This window comes from Cetorhinus maximus, chromosome 17, assembly GCF_964194155.1.
Source record: "Cetorhinus maximus chromosome 17, sCetMax3.hap1.1, whole genome shotgun sequence".
NCBI classification, from domain to species: Eukaryota; Metazoa; Chordata; class Chondrichthyes; order Lamniformes; family Cetorhinidae; genus Cetorhinus; species Cetorhinus maximus.
The window spans coordinates 4,526,426-4,544,791 of NC_135895.1; the positions used below are offsets into that span (position 1 = coordinate 4,526,426).

The following is an 18,366-nucleotide window of genomic DNA, read 5'->3' on the forward strand; positions in this document are numbered from 1 at the left end:
TTGTGGAATGTCTATGAGATGGGTTTTTGGAGCAGCTTATGGTGGAGCCCACTAGGGAACAGGCAATTCTAGATTTAGTGATGTGTAATGAGGCAGATTTGATAAGGGAGCTTAAGGTGAAGGAACCCTTAGGAGGAAGTGACCATAATATGATAGAATTTACCCTGCGATTTGAGAGGAAAAAGCTGGAATCAGATGTTGAATAAAGGCAACTACAGAGGCATGAGGGAGGAGCTGGCCAGAATTGACTGGGAGATGAGTCTAGCAGGAAAGACAGTGGAACAGCAATGGCAGGAGTTTCTGGGAGTAATTTGGGAGACAAAGCAAAAATTCATCCCTAGGAAGAAGAAGCGTACTAAAGGGAGGACGAGGCAACCATGGCTGACAAGGGAAGTCAGGGACAGCATAAAAGCTAAAGATTAAGCATACAATGCAGCGAAGAGCAGTGGGAAACCAGGGGATTGGGAAGCCTACAAAGACCAACAGAGGACAACTAAAAAAGAAATAAGGAGGGAGAAGATTAAATATGAGGGTAAACTAGACAGTAATATAAAAGAAGATTGCAAGAGTTTTTTAGATATATAAAGGATAAGAGAGAGGAAAAAGTGGACATTGGGCTGCTGGAAAATGACGCTGGAGAAGTAGTAGTGGGGAACAAAGAAATGGCGGAGGAACTGAATAGGTACTTTGTGTCAGTCTTCATAGTGGAAGACACGAGTAACATCCCCAAAGTTCAAGAGAGTCGGGGGGCAAAGGTGAGTATAGTGGCCATTACCAAGGAGAAGGTGCTAGGAAGACTGAAAGGTCTGAAGGTGGATAAATCACCTGGACCAGATGGATTACACCCCAGAGTTCTGAAGGAGATAGCTGAAGAGATAGTGGAGGCGTTAGTGGTGATCTTTTCAGGAATCACTGGAGTCAGGGTGGGTCCCAGGGGACTGGAAAATCGCTAATGTAACCCCCCTGTTTAAGAAGGGAGTGAGGCAAAAGACAGGAAATTACAGGCTGATTAGCCTGACCTCGGTCGTTGGTAAGATTTTAGAGTCCATTATTAAGGATGAGATTTCAGAATACTTGGAAATGCATGGTAAAATAGGGCAAAGTCAGCATGGTTTCATCAAGGGGAGGTCATGCCTGACAAATCTGTTAGAATTCTTTGAGGAGGTAATGAGTAGGTTAGACAAAGGAGAGCCAATGGATGTTATTTACTTGGACTTCCAGAAGGCCTTTGACAAGGTGCCGCACAGGAGGCTGCTCAGTAAGATTAGAGCCCTTGGTGTTAAAGGCAAGGTACTAGCATGGATAGAAGATTGGCTGTCTGGCAGGAGGCAGAGAGTGGGGATAAAGGGGTCCTTCTCAGGATGGTGGCCGGTGACTAGTGGAGTTCCGCAGGGGTCAGTGTTGGGACCACAACTTTTCACTTTATACATTAATGATCTAGATGAAGGAACTGAGGGCATCCTGGCTAAGTTTGCAGATGATACAAAGATAGGTGGAGGGACAGGTAGTATTGAGGAGGCGGGGAGGCTGCAGAAGGATTTGGACAGGTTAGGAGAATGGGCAAAGAAGTGGCAGATGGAATACAACGTGGGGAAGTGTGAGGTCATGCACTTTGGTAGGAAGAATAGAGGCATAGACTATTTTCTAAATGGGGAGAGAATTCAGAAATCTGGAGTGCAAAGGGACTTGGGAGTCCTAGTCCAGGATTCTCTTAAGGTTAACTTGCAGGTTGAGTCGGTAGTTAGGAAGGCAAATGCAATGTTGGCATTTATTTCGAGAGGACTAGAATATAAAAGCAGGGATGTGCTGCTGAGGCTTTATAAGGCTCTGGTCAGACCACATTTAAAATATTGTGAGCAATTTTGGGCCCCATATCTCAGGAAGGATGTTCTGGCCCTGGAGAGGGTCCAGAGGAGGTTCACGAGAATGATCCCAGGAATGAAAGACTTAACATATGAGGAACGTTTGAGGACTCTGGGTCTATACTCGATGGAGTTTAGAAGGATGAGGGGGATCTGATTGAAACTTACAGAATACTGAAAGGCCTGGATAGAGTGGACGTGGGGAATATGTTTCCATTAGTAGGAGAGACTAGGACCTGAGGGCACAGCCTCAGAGTAAAGGGAAGACCTTTTAGAACAGAAATGAGGAGAAACTTCTTTAGCCAGAGAGTGGTGAATCTATGGAATTCATTGTCATAGAAGGCTGTGGAGGCCAGGTCATTGAGTGTATTTAAGACCGAGATAGATAGGTTCTTGATTGGTAAGGGGATCAAAGTTTACGGGGAGAAGGCGGGAGAATGGGGTTGAGAAACTTATCAGCCATGATTGAATGGCGGAGCAGACTCGATGGGCCGAATGGCCTAATTTCTGCTCCTATGTCTTATGGTCTTATGGTCTAAGGAGAGTGAGTGAGAGTGAGGAGTAAGGGGCATCTGGACCTCAGTGAAGGATGGGACCAACAGTCTATCTCCTTAAGCAATGAAATTTAAGAGAAAGAAACAATGGAGTGGCAACAAAGTGAATTAGAATCACATCAGGCCCAGAAAGAGAAATAAAGAGAGGGAAAGAAAGATTGGATTAAGAGAGGTGGGAAAAAAGCATTCAGGTTACAGTAAGAAAAAGTGTCTAATTTTAAAAACTTCTAGGAGTAAATTACTATTTTCAGGGTTAAGTTTCAATTCTTCCCCCTGTCGCTCTGTCAGGACTATTCATTAACAGGGTCCTTACGCCATGAAATAGCAGCTTTGATTTTCAGTGGTAAGTTTAATTCCTGTTTATATGTGAATCCAGCAGTATATTGCTACTCACAGATATGGTAAAGGCATATCATGCACTAGTAACGCTGAGCTCCTTTAACTCAAGTTATATTCCCAATGTAAGTCTGGACACTGTTTTACTGGGAGAATAAAGAGCACCGAAGAATTCAAGAGCAAAGAAAACAACACAAAAGGGACATGTTTAGTTTCTTGTTGAAACTACTAACGACAAAACGAGAAAGCAAACAGAAACGGATGCCTTACAATGGCAGTGGTCTGCTTAGACAGAGCAATCCTCAGTTCCACTTGAGGCACTGTGTAAACTGATTACTCATTCCACAATGGGGATGTTCTCATTTTGAAGAGATAGCAGCTAAAGCTGACAGTGGGGAGCTAGAATAATACAATCCCAGAATGCTACAGTGCAGAAGGAGGACATTCAGCCCACTGAGTCTGTGCTAACTCTTTGAAAGAGCAATCCAATTAGTGCCATGTCCCTGCTCTTTCTCCATAACCCTGCATTCATCCAATTCCCTATTGAGAGTTATTTTTGAATCTGCTTCCACTGTCCTATCAGACAGAGCCCTCCAGATCACAATGACTCACTGCGTAAAAAAAATTCTCCTCGTCACCCTGGCCTCTTTTGCCAATTATCTAGAATCTGTGGGTGGAATTGTCCCAGATTTGCACTAAGTGTGGTTGCGTGCATGAAAAGTGACTTTTTAACCACCGGCCGCAATGGTGAGTTTTCACACCGTATGATCTGCTTCCCGCCTCATTAATTATGCAGCCACTGGGAAACACCCCACCTCGCTGGCGGGCAGCCTCTGAATACCCCACCACACCGTTACCTCACCGCCTCCTCACTCCAGGCGCCGTATCTAAGCTGCAGCCGCGCACACAGTCCTCAATGCTCGCAGTCCAGGACTGCTCCAGTGAAGACATGGCCCTGAGAGCCAAGAAGAGTTCAGTGACCCGTCACTGGAATACCTCTCGGAGGCTCGCCGTGATGTCCTCCACCCCCACTCAGGTTGTAGGAGGTCCAGCAATCTCACCACTCTGGCTTCGGAGGTGATGGGAGAGGTGGCCAGTGCCAACGCTGCACAGAAGAGGTTGACCATTCAGTGCAGAAAGAGGATGAATGATCTCACCCGTGCCCCCAGGGTAAGGCAACCATCTCATCCCTCTAAACTCACACACTCAAGCCCATCACACATTCACTGGCATCTCACTCACTATCAGCTCAAGGGACATCACCACTCTTTCTCTCACACACACCCTCACATCTCCATCTGGCCTCATCTCCTCTGGAGGCTGCCTCCCCAGCCCTCACCATCTTGAGGCCACTTGCACAGATCAACATTTGCCCCCACACACACCCTGGGATACCTCCCTTCCCCAGTACAGCCCTCACCCTGCAGCCTCTTCCCTTGCCTGAGGCCACTTCTCCCCCTTCCCCAAACAAGCCCTCACCCTGCAGCCATTGAAAAGCCACCCCCGCCTTACGACCTGCCCGTGAGCCTCCCTAACAGTGATATGGTGCTGCCTGTGAAGCCTGGCGCTGAGACTGAGAGTGCTGCCCGAAGAAAGGTAGGCAAATAAACCTCGAAGAACTGAGTGAAGTGCAGCTCACCGGGTGCATGTCGCTTATGTACAGTTGTGAAACACGTCAGCGTGCAATCACACCGATGTGCTGGATGATCCAGCGTGGGGTGAGATACTAAAATATTGAAGTTTGGTTCCCGACATGGGGCAGCGGGAAACGCAGCCCACCATTGACGGGCAGAGCGGACAATTGCAAAGTGGTTTCATGACAGCGTGAAACCAATTTTTGGCCTCCTCACCATATTGTCCGCTCACGCCGCCAAACATGCTCACTGCCAGCGGGAGTGGAATATTCTGCCCTGTGGGTCTTTCGTTCATTCATTCACGGGATGCGAGAGTCGCTGGCTGGGCCAGCATTTATTGCCCATCTCTAGTTGCCCATGAGAAGGTGGTGGTGAGCTGCCTTCTTGAACCGCTGCAGTCCATGTGGTGTAGGTACACCCACAGTGCTGTTAGGGAGGGAGTTCCAGGATTTTGACCCAGTGATAGTGAAGGAACGGGTGGTCACTATCCTGAGGAACTCCTGCAGAGATGTCCCCTCATTCTGCCCCTCTATCACTGGAAAACAATTCTCTTTATTTACTCTCCTAAAACCTTTCATAATTTTGAGCGTCTTTATCAAACCCTCCCCTACACATTCTCTGCTCTGACAGGAGCAATCCCAGCTTCTCCCGTCTCCCCACATAACAGAAGTTCCTCGTCCCTGGAGCCATTCTAGTAAATCACCTCTGCACCCTCTCCAAGGCCTTGACATCCCTCTTAAAGTGTGGTGCCCAGAACTGGTTATATTATCCAGCTGAGTCCACACCAGTGATTTAAGTGCTTGGAGTAACTTCCTTACTTTTGTATTCTGTTTATAAAGTCAAGAATCAATCAAACAAGCCTTCCTCACTTGTCTCCGCCACCTTCAAAGACTCGTGTATGTCCAGAATCACAGAATGGCTACAGCACAGAAAGTGGCCATTCAGCCCATCATGCCCCATGCCTGCTCTCTGCAAGAGCAACTCAGCTCGTCCCACACCACAGCCACGACCAACATCTGTCTTTAAAATTGCACAGCCTGAGCTACGGCGAGAAAATATCAAAGCCAGGAGAGCTCATCATGGAGATAAGTGAGTTCTGGGTAGCTTTTAATCGAAGATTTCAAGACCATGAGGACTACAGATAAAGTGAAGCCTAACAAACTGTTTGATAGAGCAGTAAACTCTGTAACCCAGGGCTGAAGTTCAGCTCAGGACAGGAAAGGACCACAGACAGTTTTGATGTAATTATTTCGAGCTGATATGTGGAGCTGGGGAGTTTCAGCATATTCAAGATGGAGGCGGATAGTTTTTGACTGAACAAAGATCCTCTGAGGAATTTAGAAGAAAAAAGACTGCATTTATATAGCACTTTTTCCCACAACTATCACATAGGAAGTACGAGACAGAAACAGGCCATTCAGTCCAACCAAGCCACTTATGCTCCACTCAAGCTTTCTCTCATCTAAATCTATCATCGTAACCATCTACTCCCTTCTCCAATGCTTAATTAACTTCCCCTTAAATACTCAATACTTCTTCAGTTCTCTGCCTGAAGGCAGGTCCCACCACATCTTCCGCCATGGGTAGGGTAAGGAGAGAGGTCCTAAATCCAGGATGGGGATCCAACTTCCTGCTGTTGGAACCAATCTGACACATCAGCCCAGCTGGCCCTCCAGACAGCTTTTAAACCAACGTTGTTGTGCAGAGATATGGATAGGGATAGTTGAGGCTCCAATTTTTTTTCCATCACAGGGCTGACCAGGAATCTCTTCTCTTCTCACACGCCTGTCATTGGCCTGTGTTGGAAGGATTTGCAGGATGATACTCAACCTGTTTGGCTACATTACAAACAGACCTCCTTTGGCCATCAAGTTCTGGTGTGGGAATCAAACCCAGAGCGTCTGGCTCAGAAGCAGGGACACTATCCTCTGCACCATGAGACCTCAGCATCTGTACTATTCACTTCAAACACTCCTTGTAGTTGTGAGTTCCATGTTTTTACTTCTCACTAGCTAAAGAAGTTTCTTCTGAATTTCCTATTGGATTTCTTGGTGACTATCTTATATTGATGGTCTCTAGTTCTGCCCTTCCCTACAGGTGGAAACATTCTCCCTATATCCACTCTATCAAAACCTTTGCTAATTTTAAAGACCTCTCCCTCAGCATTCTATCTTCAAGACAGAAGAGACCCAGCCTGTCAATCCTTTCCCAATATGTATATCCACACACTCCTGTTATCACCCTTGTAAACCATCTCTGCACCCTCTCCATACCTCAATGTCTTTACCCATCAGGTGTCTCAAAGCACTTTACAGCCAATGAAATACTTATTGTAGTCACTGTTGTAATGTAGGAACCCTGGCAGCCAATTTGTACACAGCAAGCTCCCACAAACAACAACTTAACAGCATCTGTGCAGCAAGGTTTTTCTAGGTGTTTATCATTGGCCTGCTGTCCTGCAATCAGTTCTATACATTTCCATTTTCCCCGAGTGTTTTCCTCACGTAAGCTTTTATAGAATTTACAGCATAGAAACAGGCCATTTGGCCCATCTGGTCCATGCTTGATGTTTATGCCCCACACGACTCCTCCCGCTTAAATCGTCTCACCCTATCATCATATCCCCTTATTTCTTTCTCCTTCATGTGTTTATCCAGCTTCCTCTTAAATATACCCATGCTATTCACCTCAACCACTCCCTGTGGTAGCAAGTTCCACATTCTCACCACTCTCTGGGTAAAGAGATTGCTCCTGAATTCCTCACTGAATTTATTAGTGACTGTCTTAGTTTTATGGTCCTTGGCTCTGGTCTCTCCTGCAAGTGGAAACATCTTTGCTTTTCTTACCCTATCAAACAAACCCTTTCATAAAGATCTCTATCAGAACATTCCCTGAGCCTCCCCTTTTCTAGAGAAAGGAGCTGCAGCTGGTTTAGTCTTCGCCCTGTGAGGGTAAACTGCAGCATTGGAATGTCCATACCCATGAAACATAACCTCAGGTGGCAGACTGGGGATCCCACACTGCACAAAATGACCCTGTTGCTAACATGTAGGTAACTTTTTTGACTATTGCATTCCTTAGTGCAAGTCACTCATGGCATGTTAAGCAATTTAATCCATTTGTACTATGATGATTACCCTATCTCTGTAACCTCCTCCAGCCCCTACAACATTCCCTATCTCTGTAACCTCCTCCAGCCCCCTACAACCCTCCGTATCTCTGTAACCTCCTCCAGCCCCTACAACCCTCCCTATCTCTGTATCCTCCTCCAGCCCCTACAACCCTCCCTATCTCTGTAACCTCCTCCAGCCCCTACAACACTCCCTATCTCTGTAACCTCCTCCAGCCCCTACAACCCTCCCTATCTCTGTAACCTCCTCCAGCCCCTACACCCCTCCCTATCTCTGTAACCTCCTCCAGTCCTTACAACCCTCCCTATCTCTGTAACCTCCTCCAGCCCCTACACCCCTCCCTATCTCTGTAATCTTCTCCAGCCCCTACACTCCTCCCTATCTCTGTAACCTTCTCCAGCCCCTACAACCCTCCCTATCTCTGTAACCTCCTCCGGTCCCACAACCCCCTGAGACCTCTGCACTCCTCCAATTCTGGCCTCCTGTGTGTCCCCTGATTTTAAGCCATCGATCACTGGCAGCCTTGCCTTCAGCTGCGCAGGCCCTGACTTTGGAATTCCCTCCCTCAGCCTCTCTCTTCCCCTTAGAGAGACTCCTTGGGCAGAATTCTGCCCTTGGCCTGTGGGCTTGGCGGTGCCAGTCCTGAAGCTGCCCGCCGCCCACGGTCGGGACTGGAAGGCAATTTCACGCTGGTGGGGCAATTAATGCCCGCCCAGTGTGAAACACAAGCAGCAGCGCTGAGCGCTGAGCGCTGCCTGTGCGCGCAGGAGGAGGGCAAGCTGGGGGAGTGCGTGCTACACACTGTCCCTGAGGCAGAGAGCTGTCTCAGGGAGAAGAACTGATTTCAAATAAAAAACTAAAGGTTTTATAAATGTTATGAAATGTCCCCTCACGTGACCCTGTCACATGAGCAAGGACATGTTATTGATGAAAAATAGAAAGTTTTTATTCGATTTTTATTTGCTGTCGGGAAACCTCATCCCGCCCGTGGGTGAGGTTTCCAAAAAAGTGCAAAGGCTGCTTGGCCTTTTCGCCTGCCCGACAACCCTAAGGTTGGATGGACAGCGAAAAATTGATTTCAATTAACTTCTTAATGGCCTTAATAGACCTTTTAATTGTCGGCGGGCGCACTGCCAACACTGTACTGAAATATCGCGTGAGTGCGCGCTGACCTCAGGACACATGCCCGACGTCGACGTGCGTCATCTTACGTTGGGTTAGGTCGGGCGCATGCCCACCCGCCAGCTAAAAATTTAACCCCTTAAAACCCACCTCTTTGACCAAGCATTTGGTCGTCAGTCTTAATAAAATCCAGCAGCGAATTCAGGAGAAAGCACTCTATCCAGAGAATGGTGAGATTGTGGAATTCACTATCACTGGGAGCAGCTGAGGTGAATCGTGTAGATGCATTTAAGGGGAGACTAGACGATTACATTAGGGAGAAGGGTTATTATGATAGAGTTAGATCAGGAATGTGGAGAGAAGGCTCAAGTGGAGCATAAACACCAGCATGGACTGGTTGGATCGAATGGCCTGTCTCTGTGCCATATATCCTATGTAACCCTAATTAATATTGCCTTAAAAGTGGCCTAAGTCAAATTTTACTTGATGTCACTTTTGCGAAACACCTTGGGACATTCATCGACATTAAAGCACATCAAAAAATAAAAATAAAATAAAACAAAAGCAGAAAATGCTGGAAACAGTTGGCAGATCGGGCAGCATCTGTAAAGGGAACATCTTTCAGCTCAATGAACTTTCATCAGAGCTTCACATAAAGAACCTATGTTTTCGAACCTGCTGAGATTGTGGAAGGTATTATAACAATACTTCCAAACCCATGACCATTACCACCTAGAAGGACAAGGGCAGCAGACACATGGGAACACCACCACTTGGAAGTTCCCCTCCAAGTCACTCACCACCCTGACTTGGAAATATATTGGCCGTTCCTTCACTGTCGCTGGGTCAAAATCCTGGAACTCCCTCCCTAACAGCACTGTGGGTGTACCTACACCACATGGACTGCAGCGGTTCACAGAAGGCAGCTCACCACCACCTTCTCAAGGGGCAATTAGGGCTGGGCAACAAATGCTGGCCCAGCCAGCGAAGCCCACATCCTGCAAATGAACAAAAGAAAGAGACTTTCTTTTCAAGCATTTGCAATATCACTGGAGAGATTTCTGGAAAAGATTCTTGCACAGAGAGACCTTTTCCCCAATGAGGTTGTTATTGTTATATTCACAATGGTTATGTTCTATATTAAATTCAGTTCAAAGTTACACGGAAAAACTCAGGGCGTTTGAAGGGTTAGGATTAGGATTACATTGCAGGAAGAGCAGCTCAGAAATTGATATCAAAGAACACAGAACAGCTGTGGATTTGAAGCTGACCTGCCTGTTTGAGAACAAAGGATTATTTGAGACAGAGGCTGGGATGTTCCACACCTGCCTTCCACCGGGATCTTCTGGTCCTTCCACAAGTCAATGGGTTCTCTGGCTGGGACACTGCCTCGTCTGAGAGTCTACATCCAGATTGATCCAACTGAAGAGCAAGATTTTTCAAACGATAAAATGCTTATCCATTAATTTTAAGTGGCACCAGATGGTGTTTCAATAAATTATTTGACTTCCATTTGGGAGTCAGTGAACAAGCCAAGATTCAGAATACTCACAGGCTCAACTGACTTAACACTTCATTGATACAAAAATACCTGGAAAAACTCAGCAGGTCTGGCAGCATTTGCGGAAGGGAGCACAGTTAATGTTTCGAGTCTGCATGACTCTTTAACAGAATGGTTCTGTTCTGTTGAAGAGTCATGCGGACTCGAAACGTTAACTGTGCTCCCTTCCACAGATGCTGCCAGACCTGCTGAGTTTTTCCAGGTATTTTTGTTTTTGTTTTCGATTTCCAGCATCCGCAGTTTTTTGCTTTTATCTTAACTCTTCATTGAATAGGGATTCAGATTTCCACCAGTGTCAGCTGTAGCTCAGTGCCTAGCGATCTTGTCTCTGAGTTAGAAGGTTTTGGGTTTAACTCCCGTTGCAAGACTGGAGTACAAAAATCAAAGCTGATGCTCCAGCGCCAAGCTGTGGGGAGTGCTGCACTGTCAGTGGTACCGTCTTTTGAATGAGATGTTACACTGAAGCCTCGTCTGCCCTCTCAGGTGGTTGTTAAAGGTCCAATGGCACTATCTCAAAGAAGGGCAGGGGAGTTGTCCCTCAATTAACATTACAAAGACAAATTTTCTGGTCATTATCACATTTGCTGTTTGTGGGAGGTCACCTTGTGTATAATTGGCTGCTGTGTTTTCTGTATTGCAGCAGTGACAGTATATCATTGGCTGTAATAAGGTTTTGGAATGTCCTGAGGCTATGAACATTTCTATAGACGCACCTTGTTTAATAAGGCATAGCATCCTCCCCTTGATAATGTAACTTATTAACTCATGGGATGTGGGCATCACTGGCAAGGCCAGCATTGCTTGTGAAGATGGTGGTGAGCCTGCTTCTTGAGTACCTCTGGGTGGCTTGCTAGGCCATTTCAGGGGGCAGTTAAGAGTCAACCGCATTGCTGTGGGTCTGGAGTCACATGTAGGCCAGACTAGGTGAGCACGTCAGATTTCCATCCCTAAAGGGCATTCATGAACCAGATGGGTTTTTACAACGATCTGGTTGGTTCATGGTCACCGTTACTGATCTTAGCTTTTTATTCCCGATTTATTTCACTGGCTGAATTTAAATTTCACTGATGCTGTCGTGAGATTTGAACTCATCCAGTAATCACACCCGACACTAGGCTGTAGTGATGTTATTTTACCCCAAAACTCTAACGTTCAGGGGCTGAACCATTTCTTTACCAGTTATATCTCTTTGAATAAGGAGAACTCTGTGATAGTTGGTGTTTTGTGCACTCAGTCACCACACTTCCAAGCACAGCCTAATTTACCAACGTTGGTTGTACCTGTTCCTCTAGTTTCATCACATGACCTCCTGCAGCCAACCCCAACCCCACCCTTCCTGCCATTGGTCATCCATACGTCCATCCTTGCCCCACTGTCCCATGGCCAATTGGAAAGCCAACAGACATTTGTCATCTCATTGGTCGATTGGATTGGCCACCCAACAGCCATTATTTTTTTCCCATCTCCAAATTTTTAATGATTAATTAACAAAAGTTGTGCGGAGAAGTGGGTGCCAAAAGCCTGTGGGTGCCTCCGCCAAATTGTTATGAATCATGTCTGGTCCTTGATAATGAGCGCTAGGAGTCTATTCCACTCTGAGACATCACAGCTAAGCCTTGTTCTATCCTCACCTGTTGTCCGGGCTTGTTCTTTGTTAACAGTGCTCAGAGCCAGGCGCTCTGGATGACTTTCCTTCCCTTTCTTGCCCGGGGCTTTTGAAGTAAACTCTGACATCTGTAACAAAAACAGAATTACCTGGAAAAACTCAGCAGGTCTGGCAGCATCGGCGGAGAAGAAATCAGTTAACGTTTCGAGCCTTCATGGCCCTTCGGCAGAACTGAAGCATAGTTAGGAGAAAGGAGAAATATAAACTGGTTTAAGGTGGGGGGTGGGGGGGGCGGGGGGGAAAGAGAGAAGTTGAGGGTGTGGTGATTGTGGAGATAAGCAGTGATAGGAGCAGATAATCAAAAGATGTCACAGACAAAAGGATCAAAGAGGTGTTGAAGGTGGTGATATTATCTAAGAAAAGTGCTAATTAAGAATGGAAGACAGGACATTCAAAGTACAGCTCTAGTGGGGGTGGGGTGGAAAAGACTAACAAGGTTTTAGTTTTAGATTTAAAAATAATGGAAATAGGTGGGGAAAGAAGAATCTATATAAATTATTGAAAAAAAAAAGGGGGGGGGGAAGAAACGGGGTGGGGATGTGGGGAGGGGGAGTTTAAGATCTAAAGTTGTTGAATTCAATATTCAGCCCGGAAGGCTGTAAAGTGCCTAGTCGGAAGATGAGGTGCTGTTCCTCCAGTTTGCGTTGGGCTTCACTGGAACAATGCAGCAAGCCAAGGACAGACATGTGGGCAAGAGAACAGGGTGGAGTGTTAAAATGGCAAGCGACAGGGAGGTTTGGGTCTTTCTTGCGGACAGACCGCAGGTGTTCCGCAAAACGGTCGCCCAGTTTGCGTTTGGTCTCTCCAATGTAGAGGAGACCGCATTGGGAGCAACGAATGCAGTAGACTAAGTTAGGGGAAATGCAAGTGAAATGCTGCTTCACTTGAAAGGAGTGTTTGGGCCCTTGGACGGTGAGGAGAGAGGAAGTGAAGGGGCAGGTGTTGCATCTTCTGCGTGGGCATGGGGAGGTGCCATAAGTAGGGGTTGAGGAATAGGGGGTGATGGAGGAGTGGGCCAGGGTGTCCCGGAGGGAACGATCCCTACGGAATGCCGTCAGGGGGGGTGAAGGGAAGATGTGTTTGGTGGTGGCATCATGCTGGAGTTGGCGGAAATGGCGGAGGATGATCCTTTGAATGCGGAGGCTGGTGGGGTGATAAGTGAGGACAAGGGGGACCCTATCATGTTTCTGGGAAGGAGGAGAAGGCGTGAGGGAGGATGCACGGGATATGGGCCGGACACGGTTGAGGGCCCTGTCAACGACCGTGGATGGAAAACGTCGGTTAAGGAAGAAGGAGGACATGTCAGAGGAGCTGTTTTTGAAGGTAGCATCATCAGAACAGATGCGACGGAGGCGAAGGAACTGAGAGAATGGGATGGAGTCTTCACAGGAAGCGGGGTGTGAGGAGCTGTAGTCGAGGTAGCTGTGGGAGTTGGTAGGCTTGTAATGGATATTGGTGGACAGTCTATCATCAGAAATCGACACCAACACCCATCTGGGACCCTCTACCACTGCTTGTCCCTCCGTCCTCACCCCATCTTCCAATCCCAGCCCCAGCCGCGTATTCACTATACCCCCTGACCTTCCCCTCTCCGATGCTGAGCGTTCAGTGCTCAGCAAAGGACTTAGTTTCATACCCTTACGCCCTCATCTCAATGAATTTCGTGCTTGGCATGATGCTGAACTCTTCTTCCGCCGTCTTCGTCTCCGTGCTCACTTCTTTGGGCAGGAGTCCTCTCCCCGTTCAACGGATCCTTTTACCCACCTCCAATATTCTCCCTCCACTTGGACCCCTCCCTCTGGATTCTTACCTTCTCTTGATCTTTTCATTGAGAACTGTCAGCGTGACATTAGCCGTCTCAATTTCTCTGCTCCTCTCACCCATTCTAATCTGTCTCTTTCTGAACTCACTGCACTCCGTTCTCTCAGGTCCAACCCCAACATTGTCATCAAACCCGCTGACAAGGGTGGTACTGTTGTTGTCTGGCGCATTGACCTCTACCTCGCGGAGGCTGAGCGTCAACTCGCAGACATTTCCTCCTACCTCTCCCTGGACCATGACCCCACCACAGAACATCAAGCCATTGTTTCCAGGACTGTCACTGACCTCATCTCCTCTGGATATCTTCCTCCCACAGCTTCCAACTTGATAGTCGCCCAACCTCGGATGGCCCGCTTCTACCTCCTACCCAAAATCCACAAACTGAACTGTCCTGGCAGACCGATCGTGTCAGCCTGTTCCTGCCCCATGGAACTCATTTCTCGTTATCTTGACTCCCTTCTCTCTCCCCTTGTCCAGTCCCTTCCCACCTACATCCGTGATTCCTCTGACACCTTACGTCACATCAACAATTTCCAGTTCCCTGGCCCCAACCGCTTCCTCTTCACTATGGATGTCCAATCCCTCTACACCTCCATCTCCCACCAGGATGGTCTGAGGGCCCTTAGCTTCTTCCTTGAACAGAGGCCCCAACAATCCCCATCCACCACTACTCTCCTCCGTCTGGCTGAACTTGTTCTCACACTGAACAATTTCTCCTTTAACTCCTCTCATTTCCTCCAAATAAAAGGTGTGGCTATGGGTACCCGCATGGGCTCCAGCTATGCCTGTCTCTTTATGGGCTATGTGGAACATTCCTTGTTCCAGTCCTACTCCGGCCCCCTCCCACAACTCTTTCTCCGGTACATCGATGATTACTTCGGTGCTGCTTCATGCTCTCGTCGGGACCTGGAAAAATTTATTAATTTTGCTTCCAATCTCCACCCCTCCATCATTTTCACATGGTCCATCTCTGACACTTCCCTTCCCTTCCTTGACCTCTCTGTCTCAATTTCTGATGATAGACTGTCCACCAATATCCATTACAAGCCTACCGACTCCCACAGCTACCTCAACTACAGCTCCTCACACCCCGCTTCCTGTAAAGACTCCATCCCATTCTCTCAGTTCCTTCGCCTCCGTCGCATCTGTTCTGATGATGCTACCTTCAAAAGCAGTTCCTCTGACATGTCCTCCTTCTTCCTTAACCGAGGTTTTCCATCCACGGTCGTTGACAGGGCCCTCAACCGTGTCCGGCCCATATCCCGCGCATCTCCCTCACGCCTTCTCCTCCTTCCAAGAAATATGATAGGGTCCCCCTTGTCCTCACTTATCACCCCACCAGCCTCCGCATTCAAAGGATCATCCTCCGCCATTTCCGCCAACTCCAGCATGATGCCACCACCAAACACATCTTCCCTTCACCCCCCCTGACGGTATTCTGTAGGGATCATTCCCTCCGGGACACCCTGGTCCACTCCTCCATCACCCCCTATTCCTCAACCCCTACTTATGGCACCTCCCCATGCCCACGCAGAAGATGTAACACCTGCCCCTTCACTTCCTCTCTCCTCACCGTCCAAGGGCCCAAACACTCCTTTCAAGTGAAGCAGCATTTCACTTGCATTTCCCCTAACTTAGTCTACTGCATTCGTTGCTCCCAATGCGGTCTCCTCTACATTGGAGAGACCAAACGCAAACTGGGCGACCGTTTTGCGGAACACCTGCGGTCTGTCCGCAAGAAAGACCCAAACCTCCCTGTCGCTTGCCATTTTAACACTCCACCCTGTTCTCTTGCCCACATGTCTGTCCTTGGCTTGCTGCATTGTTCCAGTGAAGCCCAACGCAAACTGGAGGAACAGCACCTCATCTTCCGACTAGGCACTTTACAGCCTTCCGGGCTGAATATTGAATTCAACAACTTTAGATCTTAAACTCCCCCTCCCCACATCCCCACCCCGTTTCTTCCCCCCCCCCTTTTTTTTTCAATAATTTATATAGATTCTTCTTTCCCCACCTATTTCCATTATTTTTAAATCTAAAACTAAAACCTTGTTAGTCTTTTCCACCCCACCCCCACTAGAGCTGTACTTTGAATGTCCTGTCTTCCATTCTTAATTAGCACTTTTCTTAGACAAATATCACCACCTTCAACACCTCTTTGATTCTTTTGTCTGTGACATCTTTTGATTATCTGCTCCTATCACTGCTTATCTCCACAATCACCACACCCTCAACTTCTCTCTCCCCACCGCCCCCCCCACCCCCCACCTTAAACCAGTTTATATTTCTCCCTTCTCCTAACTATGCTTCAGTTCTGCCGAAGGGCCATGAAGGCTCGAAACGTTAACTGATTTCTTCTCCGCCGATGCTGCCAGACCTGCTGAGTTTTTCCAGGTAATTCTGTTTTTGTTTTGGATTTCCAGCATCCGCAGTAGCTTTTAGCTTTTTGTTTTTAGCTCTGACATCTGTGCTTCTGCCTGAGCTGAAATCGCAGGCTCAGGATTGAGGCCGGAATTGCCTTTGACAATCACAGAACAGGCGTTCCGGCCACTAAGATCTAAAGCCTCTGTACTCAATTCGGAGCACCTTATTTTGACCTGGGGTGTATATTGAAAACTTATGAAGAATGTACTTGCATTTGCATTTGTGTGGAGAAGTGTGAGGTAAATACATTTGGGGAAGATTAACAAGGCAAGGGAATGCACAATAAATGGGAGGATACTACAAAATATCAACGAACAGAAGGACATTGGAGTACGTGTCCCCAGATCCCCGATGGTAGCAGGACAGGTAGATGAGGTGGTCAAAAAGGCACATGGGATACTTTCCTTTATTAGTCGAGGCATAGAATATAAGAGCAGGGAAATCATTGGTGGTGGAGGGAGTGAATGTTTGTGGAAGGGGTGCCAATCAAGTGGGCTGCTTTGTCCTGGACGGTGTCAAGGTTCTTGAGTGTTGTTGGAGCTGCACTGATCCTTGTGGAGCCTCCTCCTCCAGTGAGTTGTTTAATTGTCCACCACCATTCACGACTGGATGTGACAGGACTGTAGAGCTTAGATCTGATCCGGTGTTTGTGGAATCACTTATCTCCGTTTATCACTTGCTGCTTATGCTGTTTGGCACACAAGTAGTCCTGTGTTATAGTTTCACCAGGTTGACACTTCATTTTTAGGTATGCCTGGTGCTGCCCCTGGCATGCCCTCCTGCACTCTTCATTGAACCAGGGTTGACCCCCTGGCTTGGTGGTAATGGTAGAGTTGGGGGATATGCCAAGTCACAAGGTTACAGATTGTGTTTGAGTACAATTCTGCTGCTGCTGATGGCCCACAGCACCTCATGGATGCCCAGTATTGAGTTGGTAGATCTGTTCAAGATCTATCCCATTTAGCACGGTGGTAGTGCCACACAATACGATGGAGGTTATCCTCAAAGTGAAGACAGGATTTAGTCTCCACAAGAACTGTGCAGTGATCACTCCTACCAATGTTGTCATGGACAGATGCATCTGTGGCAGGCAGACTGGTGAGGATGAGGTCAAGTATGTTTTTCTCTCGCCATCTGCCGCACACCCAGTCTAACTATGTCCTTTAGGACTTGGGCAGCTCAGTCAGTAGTGATGCTATCGAGCCACTCTTGGTGATGGACATTGAAGCTCTACACTTAGAGTACATTCTGCACCTTTGCTGCCCTCAGTGTTTTCTCCAAGTGGTGTTCAACATGTAGGAACATGATTTATCAGCTGAGGGGGAAGGTAACTTGGCACAAAGTTTCCTTGCCCGTGTTTGACCTGATGCCACGAGACTTCAATGTTGAGAACTCCCTGGGCAACTCCCTCCCGAATCTATACCATTGTGTTGCCACCTCTGCTGGGCCTGTCTTGCCAGTGGTCCATCCGGTTCCATTCCTTTTAGTTTTGGTACAACTGAGTGGCTTGCTAGGCCATTTCAGAGGGCAGCTAATAGTCAACCACGTTGCTGTGGGTCTGGACCAGGCCAGGCCATGTAGGCCAGACCAGGTAAGGATGGTAGATTTCCTTCCCTGAAGGGTCTTAGTGAGGCAGATGGATTTTTACGACACTCAACAAAGAACAATGGTTTCATGGTCATCGTTAGACTTTAAATTGAACTCAGATTCCACCATTGGCCATGGTGGCATTCAAACCTGGAGCATTACCCTGGGTCTCTGGATTACTAGTCCAGTGACAATACCACGATGCCATCGCCTCCACTCAGTGAGTCTATGTTTCTATGTGTAGGGTCATTCACTGTCTCAGGCCCCCACAATGCACAAACACAGCAATTTCATACATTGATGGGGAGGTTGAAGCTGAGCTGCTGCTTGGAGGAGCAGCAATTGGCAATTTTTAAAAATTCATTAATGGGATGTGGACATCACTGGCTGGGCCAGCATTTATTGCCCAGCCCTAATTGCCCTTGAGAAGGTGGTGGTGAGCTGCCTTCTTGAACCGCTGCAGTCCATGTGGTGTAGGTACACCCACAGTGCTGTTAGGGAGGGAGTTCCGGGATTTTGACCCAGTGACAGTGAAGGAACGGCCGATATATTTCCAAGTCAGGATGGTGAGTGACTTGGAGGGGAACTTCCAGGTGGTGGTGTTCCCATGTGTCTGCTGCCCTTGTCCTTTTAGATAGTAGTGGTTGTGGGTTTGGCAGGTGCTGTCT

The 18,366-nt window shown here is 47.6% G+C and overlaps 1 protein-coding gene across 1 annotated transcript in view; it reads left to right on the plus strand.

Annotated features, from left to right (window-relative positions):
* The window catches only part of col24a1 (collagen type XXIV alpha 1), a 721,848-nt gene that overhangs the window by 137,449 nt on the left and 566,033 nt on the right, over window positions 1-18,366 (plus strand). The window lies entirely within an intron of this gene.